This window comes from Chaetura pelagica, unplaced genomic scaffold (assembly GCF_000747805.2).
Source record: "Chaetura pelagica isolate M959 unplaced genomic scaffold, ChaPel_1.0 scaffold98, whole genome shotgun sequence".
NCBI lineage: Eukaryota > Metazoa > Chordata > Aves > Apodiformes > Apodidae > Chaetura > Chaetura pelagica.
In genome coordinates, this window is record NW_009954224.1 from 153039 (window position 1) to 163034 (window position 9996).

The window sequence follows — 9996 nt, forward strand, 5'->3', positions numbered from 1 at the left end:
TATTCACTGTCAATGTATATATATTTTTTTATTTCCTGAGTTAGGATATTAAATCTCCTTGTTTTACCACATTACTTTTTCAAGTAGCCTTGAACAAGCAGGATTTTTGACTCTAACAGACCTTCATCCATTAACAGCAGCCAAAAATTCCTCTATGTGCAGATTCCAGAACTTAAATGACAGTTCTGTTGGCACTGCCTTGTATCAGGCCAGCAGTTTAGTTGCCCAAAGGAAGGAATACATTAGTATGACAGTACAAGTATAACTATCAGTAGCTTAGACATGAGATTCAGATATAATTACTGTGATTTCTTGAATAATTTAGTCTAAGCTGGAAAATTATCATAGACGTGTTTTATTTTCAACTTTAGACTCTGGTCTTAGATGTTGCTGACCCTGAGGACTAGACTCTGGTCTCTGTCACAGTGAGATCTGTCCTAGAACTCCTCCTCTGTCATTCTCAGTCAGGTCCTACACCATGGTGAAGTTAATGGGAAAAGCCCAGGGAGAAAGTTGTTTCTTCTGGAATCTCTGTGAGATGACTCTGTCTCCCACTGCACTAGGCTGGGTCTAAGAAGCTCTGTGTTCTGATCTCCTTGGAGTCACCTCAGTCCCTTAGAGTATCTTGTGCCAGGGACATTTTCACAGTTTCTCTATTGGTCTTGAGCAACCTGAATACTCTGAATCCAAAATGGCCACCTGTCACAGTTTGACTCAGGTCCGACAACAATGCTCTCGATCCCCCCTCCCTCCCACCCAGGTAGGGAAGGAGAGAGAGAAAAAGAGAGAGACTTGGCTGGATTGAAAACTAAACTACACAGCTTTAATTAAAACACTAATGAATCATACAAGAAAATATATACAATTATATACAGATATATTCAGGAATGGGCAAAAACCTCTCGCCTCCCCCCACCCCAGCAACTCCCACCGCACTTCCCTGAACTGGGAAGAGTCCCGAGGAATCCCAGAGCTGCTGCTGGGAAAAAGCAGAGAGTTATGGGGGTCAGGAGATCTCGAGCCTAAGGGTCGACGGTGATGGATGAACAGAGTCCTCCCTGGACGCCGGCCATGGACGGAAGAGAAGGGAAAAAGAAGAAGGAAGGAAGTTGTCTTCTGTGATCTCTGACCTTCCTTTGAGCTTACGTAGATATATGGAATGGAATATCTTTGGCCAATTTTGCTGTCTGTCTAACTCAGCCTCCTACGGGGGGATCACAGATCTCCCCATAGTGCCTGAGCCTGCAGAGTGAAGGTGCAACCTTGAAGCCTCAGGAATAGAACCTCTTGTCCATGGATTACATATTGCTCTGTAGAACTGAAGGACAAATTGCAGAGACGTAGATGAGAGATGAAGGACAATATCTCATGTGTCCACTTATTCACACAGAAATGCTGTGGTCTGTGTCTGGGGACCACAACCTCCTCCTCTCCATGGCATTACCAGCACACAGATTCTACTTCCCACTGCCATCTTGCCAAGAACACATACCTTTGTTTTGCATGACTGGGACAGCAGAAAGGACACATGCTAAACAAGAAAACAGGTGTTAGGCTTCCCATCAGCTTTGTGGATGACTGGATGCAAAAGAAGACATCCTTGGCATCCCTTCTGATGCATCTGTTGCATCAGTCTGTGATTCTGTGATACTGGAGCCAGTTCCTCTCCAATGAGTTGTTAATACAGCCCTCATGCATCATGGCACATTCACTGTTGCTTCAATTAGGAGAGCTGAGGGGTAGGAATGTGTTTCTGGATGTGGAACTGTAGTATCACAGAATCACAGAACGGTAGGGGTCGGAAGGGACCTCTGGAGATCATCCAGTCCAACCCCCCTGCCAGAGCAAGATCCACTAGAGTAGGTTACACAGGAACACGTCCAGGAGGGTTTTGAAAGTGTCCAGAGAAAGAGACTCCACAACCATTCTGGGCAGCCTGTTCCAGTGCTCTGTCATCCTCACAATGAATAATGTTTACCTCACATTTACATGGAACCTCCTATGCTCCATTTTACACCCGTTGTCCCTTGTCCTATCATTGCACATCACTGAGAAGAGCCTGGCTCCATCCCCCTGAGACTCACCCTTTACATATTTGTAAACATTAATGGGGTCACCCCTCCGTCTCCTCTTCTCCAAGCTAAAAAACCCAGCTTCCTCAGCCTTTCCATGTAAAGGAGATGTTCCACCCCCTTAATCAGCTTGCAAAATCCCCAGTGGCACAGCAGAACTGCTGAGTGACACAAGGACTGGAGACTGGACGAGTACAGAGCTGATTTTAGGGTGATGTGACTGTTTTAAATCAGTCACTTAATTTGCTTTAGTTCCAGTTGGCAAGTTGTCAGTCCTCATCTTGACAACCCAGAGGAAGCTAGATAAGTTCCCAGGAGAGAGAAATCTTTCTGGCTACAATAAATCAAAGTTTCTTGTGAGCAGGCTGAAAATAATGCAATCCCTATGTAAAAAACATCTAGGAGAATATCTATATCTATCTATCTATATCATTTATATCTATATCTCTATCATCTGTATCTATATCTATCTATATAATCTATATCTATATATGCTGTATATCTTCAAAAGCTGCTAACTTCAATTACATCTTTGTCTACATACAAGGATTTGACCCATTAATTTTCCATTCAGGCAGGTCATTCCTCAGTTCAAAACTTTTACTATGTTCTTTTCTTTAGAAGCTTCCCTGAAATCTTCCATCACAGAAAAGAAGGGTGATCACTGTCTGCATGCTCCAGTTCAGGTGCAAAGCACCTCTACTGTTTATTCCTCTGGTGATAAGGAACTTGAGGACACCAGCACTTTGCAAGATTCATCCTCCTGGCTGCTTTTGGCCTGGATGATGTGACAGGAGAGGTCATATCTGACTTACCCACCTCAACCCAAATGGGAGCTCAATAGTTGCAAGACTGAGAATGTTAAATTTCAACTCCATCACTTGTTTAAAAAAAAGACCACAGGGCCACAAGAAAAAGAGGCCCTAATCAAGAAGCTGACTATGGTTTTCCAAAAAGGAAAATGGTTTGTATTGAGATGCTTGGTAGTGCAACCCCACTAGGATCTCTTTCTTAATAAGATCCTTTAAGTATGATTTGGAATCCAGGGTTCTAGTTCTGGCCCATCTGGAAGCTCTATGTATGTGTGTACATACACAAACACACCCACACACCCTCTTTGTATGTATTGTTACATATGTATATGTAAATAAGGTAATGTATGTGTATGCACATATAGAAAATATTATGTGCATGGATTTATGTATATAATACTATATATAAAACATACATGAAACATATATATAAAACATGTCAATGAATATATATGGTTATATTTGCATATACATATCCCTGTGGTGCAGTCTGTGATGCATAAAAGAGAGCACATATATAATGTGTGTTTATATGTAAAATAAGTCTCTCTGTCTTACATAAGGAAGCCAGAAAACAGGATCAAAAGACACACATAGAACTGTGACACATAAAGAGTCTTGCTTTGCTTTGCAATTAGCTAATGCTGTAACCACCATAATCAAACGCTGCCGAGGCTGAACCACACAGCTTTCATTTGGATGATAAAAGAAGCTATTGTAAGCTAATGCATGACCAGCAGCTCCAGTGCGTGACAGTTTTTAGTGAAGTGAATGCCCGGAAACCACAGATCTCACCCAATTGCACCCAAGATGTTTCTGTTCCTAGCCTGATTTCCTAAGGGAACAAGGCGTGTGTAACCGTACCATGCATCTGTTTGTCTGTCAGTAAGTCCTTTTGTGGCAAATGCCTAACTAAGTAGGGAGAAAAGACCCCAGGAGCACTGCAGTTCCTGAAATAAAAATTTAGATAAAATGCCTGGACAAAGGAGGGGCCCACCCCATTGCCCTTTTGAAGCCCATACAGATCTGTCAGGCAGCTAACACATCCAACACATCTGCAGCACAGAGCTACCAGAACAGCAGCCTCAAGAGATTTTGAACAGATGCACCATTTGGGAAAGAGCAGCCATTGAGGAGGGAGAGCTGAAGGTAACATAGATGGGCAATAGTGATTGTTTCACTGCTGTAAAGGAGTTTCTGGGGGCACTGGGCACAAATCTAGAGAAAACAAAACCACATTAGCTCCACCAGTTGTGCAACTGCTGGTCTGTCTGGTGACACCAAAAGGGGAGGAGCAGCACTTGTAGCCAGTGAACTCAACTTGCGGTTGGTGGAGCATTAAAGATCCTTGTTCTAATGGATGTTTACAAGAAGATTAAGACTAAGTCAATAGCCTTTGGCTTCAGTTCCTTGGCTCCCTGTGTGCTTGAGCAAATCATGTATCTTTACAAAAGCACCTTTATGGTAACTGTTTAAACATATAAAAGACCTAGATTCTCAGAAGCTTCCACAGAGCCCGTCCTTTGCTTTGCTTCTCCTTAGTTCTTCAGAGAGAACAAGGCCCTACTGTTTGTTGTCTCTCCTGAGAGTGAAAACCCCTCCAGAAGGAACTGATGCTCACTGTACATTTGTACAGTGCCTTGTACAATAGGCCCACGTCTCTGCTGGGACCCGAAAGTAGTACCAGTGGCCATAGTCATTACACCTCCATAGGAGCTTTACTAGAGATACTCTGGTGGCTCAAGATGCCTTGTTTGAGAAACCCAGAAAGCAATACAGCCACTCACTGCAGGATGAAGGGAGCAACATGTGACTTATAAACATGTATTTACATTGAGCATTGAGTAGTATTTAAAACACCATTTCAGTGTGCATGCAACTGGAAACTGGGTGTAGTGCAGTTGCTTCGTTTTTGGCACACTCACTAGGATTGTCCTCTGTGTACGTAATACTCCAGGAAGACCACAATATTCAGAAACAGTGTGTCATCTTGTAAATTAAACCCTGTGATATTTTTTTTTCCTCCCAGTTTCTTGAAGAAATTTTAAGATAAGTAGGTCATTAAATTGATGGAGACTGTTCACATGAATCACAGACATGTATCCATACACATACCTTTTCAAACTGTGACTTTCCAGTTTAAACAGTTCTACAGAGTTATTTCTGTACGCTTCATATGCTGAAATATGTGAGAAATTGTTGGGAAATACAGATTGGTTTGGCAGTGTCACTGAGTTACATGAACTATGTAACATGTATTTCTTCTTAGAGTATCATGGTGAGGTTTTATACGTGGCATGATGCTGCTATAGTTTAAAGACATTAATAACCTTAAAAGTAGTAAATGATTATTGAATCTATGACTGTCACCTCATTTAGAATATTAGGTAAACAAAGGAAATATGTTTGCCACTGACATTTCCTTTTCCAGTCTTCTTGCCTGGCCAATGTCCAAGTGAGCATTTGCAATCTGTGACAAAGCCCTAACCTGGAGGACACATTAAAACAAAATGCCAGTAACATGGTGAAAAAAGGTGCTCTGAGAGAATTTCCTTCAATGTGAATATTTTGGCAGCTTGGGAAAGCCAGGTGTTCCCTAACTCATATGTCATTTTTTGACAGTCTGCTTCTGGTTCTAGGTTTGACACTCCCCCTCCCCCACCCCAGCACTCTTACTGGACTTGGGATAACCTGTGTAGAGGCTTTGAGCAAAGTGGAGTGTCCTAGCAAACCTGCATAAGCACAGCTGCTTCCTCAGCTCTCTTGAGCTCTTGCTTGCAGCAAGAACGTAGAAACAGTTCAAACAAGGGTATTAAAGACATGGGGAAATGTAGTGAGACTGAAGAATCGTTATTTCATATCCCTGCATTTACATATCCTTAGAACCAACCTCAGTAAGGATTCTACCAGAGTAATTCTAGGCAAAAAATGCTTGTAGATTTTTCCCGCAGATCAGGTTTGCTTTCCAGCCCGAGATGCACACACAGGCCTGAGGTGAGGGGGGTCTGCATGCATCTCAGCCTTGTGGGAGGGGCTGGGTGCCAAGCTTGCCAAGCCCTAGAGGCAGGACAGCCATGCCCCGATGCCAGGTCCACTGTGTGGGGTGAAACCACAGCTCAGCACTGTCATCTCCCCTTCCCATCTTCCTGTATACAGGGTGCTGAGCCTCGCAGGGACCTGTGAACACACACGTGCCCAAACACACATGGACCCCAGAGCTGCAAAGTCCAGACTGGTGGTGGCTCCTGTTCTTTTCCAAGAGCCATTCCTCATGTTGGCTCTGCCTGAGGTTTCCTAGATCTTCCCTGATTGCATGTGCCCACCAAACAGCCCTTCCCCCCGAGTCCCCTTCATACACTGACCTTGACCCAAATACCATAATCTACTTCAGCCATAAGCAATTGCAGAGAGTGGTGGGTCACACAAGGGTATTTTTTTCCAGTTCTGCTGCAGGTCACAGCTCAATGTGGTGCTGCTGCTTGGGAAGGAAGAGATGCCTACTATCCCCTTTCACAACCCTTGGGCTCTTCTGGATATACCCAGTGGTGTCTACATCCAGTGTCTGATACACATTACAGCCACCAGTACCAAAAATACACAAGGCATATGGGGTAGGGAGCTGCCTCTTTAATTACAGCCAAATAACAACTCCCCTCCAGGCTCCAGGAGGTGCTGGGTGAGCAAACCATCCCCATGTTGAGTTGCAGGGAACAGACACTGAGCTGTTTGGCAGTTGCAATCAGAAGTCTTTTTTTTTTTTTTTTTTCTCCACAGCCCAGGGAGCTCCATGAGACCCATTTGACAGGGCACAGATTCACTTTCTTTCTTGTCCAGGTGTATCCCTCCCCCAGATTACTCAGCCCCAAGTTATCTAAGTGAAGAAGTCTTTTTTTTTTTTTTTTTGTCTCCAACACTGGTCAGCAGCTGTGTTGTTTATAAAATGAATGGAGGCCTTAATGAAGCAATAGATAGAAACAGCGAGAGGCTGTTTTTGTCTTTTACAAAGGGCTGAGGGGGGAGGGTTGAGCGCTTAAAATACCCTGACGTCCTTTCTCTCAGTTATTTAAACATTAGGCATAGCAGCTATCAGCATAAAACCTATATTTGGCTTAGTGGAAACACTAAATCCACACATTCAAGCAGCTATTCATATATGCAGACCAGTAGAGACTGGTTCCAGTGAATGAGGAAGTGTAAAACAGTAGAAAAATAAAAGCAGACAGCATGTGGGAAAGGGGGAGGACCAAATTGCAAGCAGCACATGTGAGACACTGCTCAACATTTTGTGTTGGTAGAAACAACAGACCATGTTACCAGCACATTGAGGATGACAACAGACACTGCCCAAGATGCAAAAACAGAGAGGAAGAGGATTCCAGCACTGGAGAGAAAAAATAAGCAGCTTTGCTATAAATTGTTTTCTTTCCAGCTCAGTCCATCTTTTGCAACACATGACATTAATCATAACCCCCCCAAACACATCTAGGTTAAAGTTTCCAGCTGCTTAGTCTCTAGAGACCTTTAAAGAGGAAAGCAACATCCTTCAGCACAAAAGTCATGCTGAGATGACATGATATTGGCACATCCTCCCTTCCTCCTCCTCTGCAAGTACAGGGAGGGGAAAAGCCATCTTGAAGTTTAGCCAGATTTTTGTACAGTAGATGTCAGAGGCCCAGGCAGAGGTGGAAAGAATTCAGATTTCTAGTGACATCCTTTCTACTAGTGATTTTGAAAAGCACCACTACAGCAAGGATTTGCTATTGAGATACATTAATGAAATCAGGAAACCTCTTGGTCCCTGAGAGCCCAGTCTCTGCTCTTCCACCCTTTATAACCCCAAAAGCACTGTGTATAGTGAACTGTTTATTTTCTGGAAACCCCTTTATCCAATCTGAACTTCCTCTACACCTTGCTCCATGGTGGTCATTCATCCTCTCAGAGAAGGCTGAACCTCACTTCATTTTTTGGGGTTTAATGACACAACAGTACCTCTGAGAATAATCTGCAATTCAGCTCTAGGAAGGGATTTTATAAAAAATTCTAATAAGTCTGCAAGCCACTTGAATCTCTTCAGTTACAGCATAAATGAAGGATGCCAGGAGCCATCAGTACTGCAGGGAAAAAGGGGTTGTAACTCCTTGTAAAAGGTAAGACAGCACTTCTTCGTACTGTCCCCCAGCTTTACTGTATAGGTACACACTGTTCCTTGCCAAATTAATATTTTTTTGTTGCAAAGCTGACATTTAAAGTGGTCCTAGCAACTCCTCACTGCTGAGAAGTGCTCACAGATCCCTTTGTGCTGCAAGAACGTTTGGATGCATTCCTCCCTGTTAAAGACAAATAAACTGCCGAGGCTTGACAGGCACACCATGGTGTCCTTGTGGAAGGAACAATTAACTGTTCCCAGAAAAAGCTCAGCAAAGAACGTAACTTTGCCCTTCTTTTGTAAGATGAGTTGGCACAGGTTCTCCTTTTCTCACTGGCACAGGCTGTGGTTAACCAAATCAAGCCCATTGCTGGTATCAGTCCAATGATGACTGCTGAATCATCAGATCTAGCAGAGCCTTGGCTCAGACACGTCAAATATTTGCTTTTGCCTTGTCCTATCACCGGATTTTTTGTCATACAGGAGGAAGGAGAAGCCCGAAATAGTTCTAGGAGAGCCACAAACCCAGCTGACCCTGAACACCCCAGCATGATCAATCAGTCACAAAGGAAGAACACCACATCCTCTTTGAGGTCCCAATGCAGAAAGCACAGCAGAGCCATTTTGGTGACCAGACTTATTTCCTAACCACCCCCAATGCTAAACTGCATCAGTGCTTTCAGCTCCCCTGCCTCACATGGAAGGGAGCCTCCAAACCCACAGGTGAATGTTTCCCCATGAAGGGCAGATACTGCTCAAGTTACAAAAAGCCTCAATCTTTTAATGGGAAACCACTGAGATAAATAGAAGCTTAAAGTGAAAAAGGACAAGAGCACTTCTGTAAGGACTGAAATCCTGCACCTTTAGATACCTTTCCCCTTGTATCTGGGGAGTCTTTTTAAAAATTACTTGTGATGGGTTATTTTTTCTCTCCTTTTCTGAAATTGAATTCCAGCAAGACATCCAAGAACAGTTTTTAGAAACTCAAAGCAACATCTACAATTTCACTCAAGGGGCCTAAATATCTCTGGAGATTGGTTAAAAACATGTTGCACATCAATAGATTTACAGATACAGATTGTATCAGGAACAGAAAGGATGCAACAAGCATAGCACCAACTCCAGTCAGGAAGTCAGTGTACAGACCACAGATCTGTGTACTAGACAGTGCTGTATCTAGATAGAAAAAGAAAATTTAAAACAGCAAATAAATACTACATGGTATGAAAGCTCAATTTTGTTATGTATTTGTTAGAGCAAAATTACCCTGTAATACTTTGTATATCTGCTAACACCTACTACTGAAATGTCTTGTGTTTTCTTTGTATAAATAGTAAGCTGGAGTGGAGAAAAAACCTCTAAGTACACAAGTAAGGAAGGACAGAGAAATGAGCAAAAGAAAAAAATGTTCATAGTACAAAGGGGTGACAAAAACATTCTCCCTGAGAAAAATTGCTGCACTTCTGGCAAAACAGTAAGACACCAGACATTGCAAAGTTACAAATTTATTTGTTTTGAAATAAATACAAATACTTCATTAAGAAACTTTTCTTGATAGACTTTACACAATAGCTTTATTCTTTCTGAAAATTGTCTTTTCTTCCCACAAACTGTTATGGATATTCTACACAAGAGCTGAAGTTAGTCAATATCAAGTAACCTAGATGGTGTTCTTCTGAACAAGCAATCTCAAAGTATTAACATTTGCTATTTAACTTCTCAGCACTTGAGTTTTCTTGTATGTGTGAGGACTGCAATGCAGCAGGTTTGCACTGGAGGTCAGGAAATCCTGCCCCACTACCTACCAAAGGACTAACTTAAGAACACCCAACTGTGAAAATCTGACTGGTGAAAAGGTATCAAGCCACTAGCATCAAAGAAAGCAACCCAATGTCTCAGGAGGCTTCATCAAGATACAGAACCAGCAGATCATTACAGTTACACACTCATTAAACACTGTATTTCA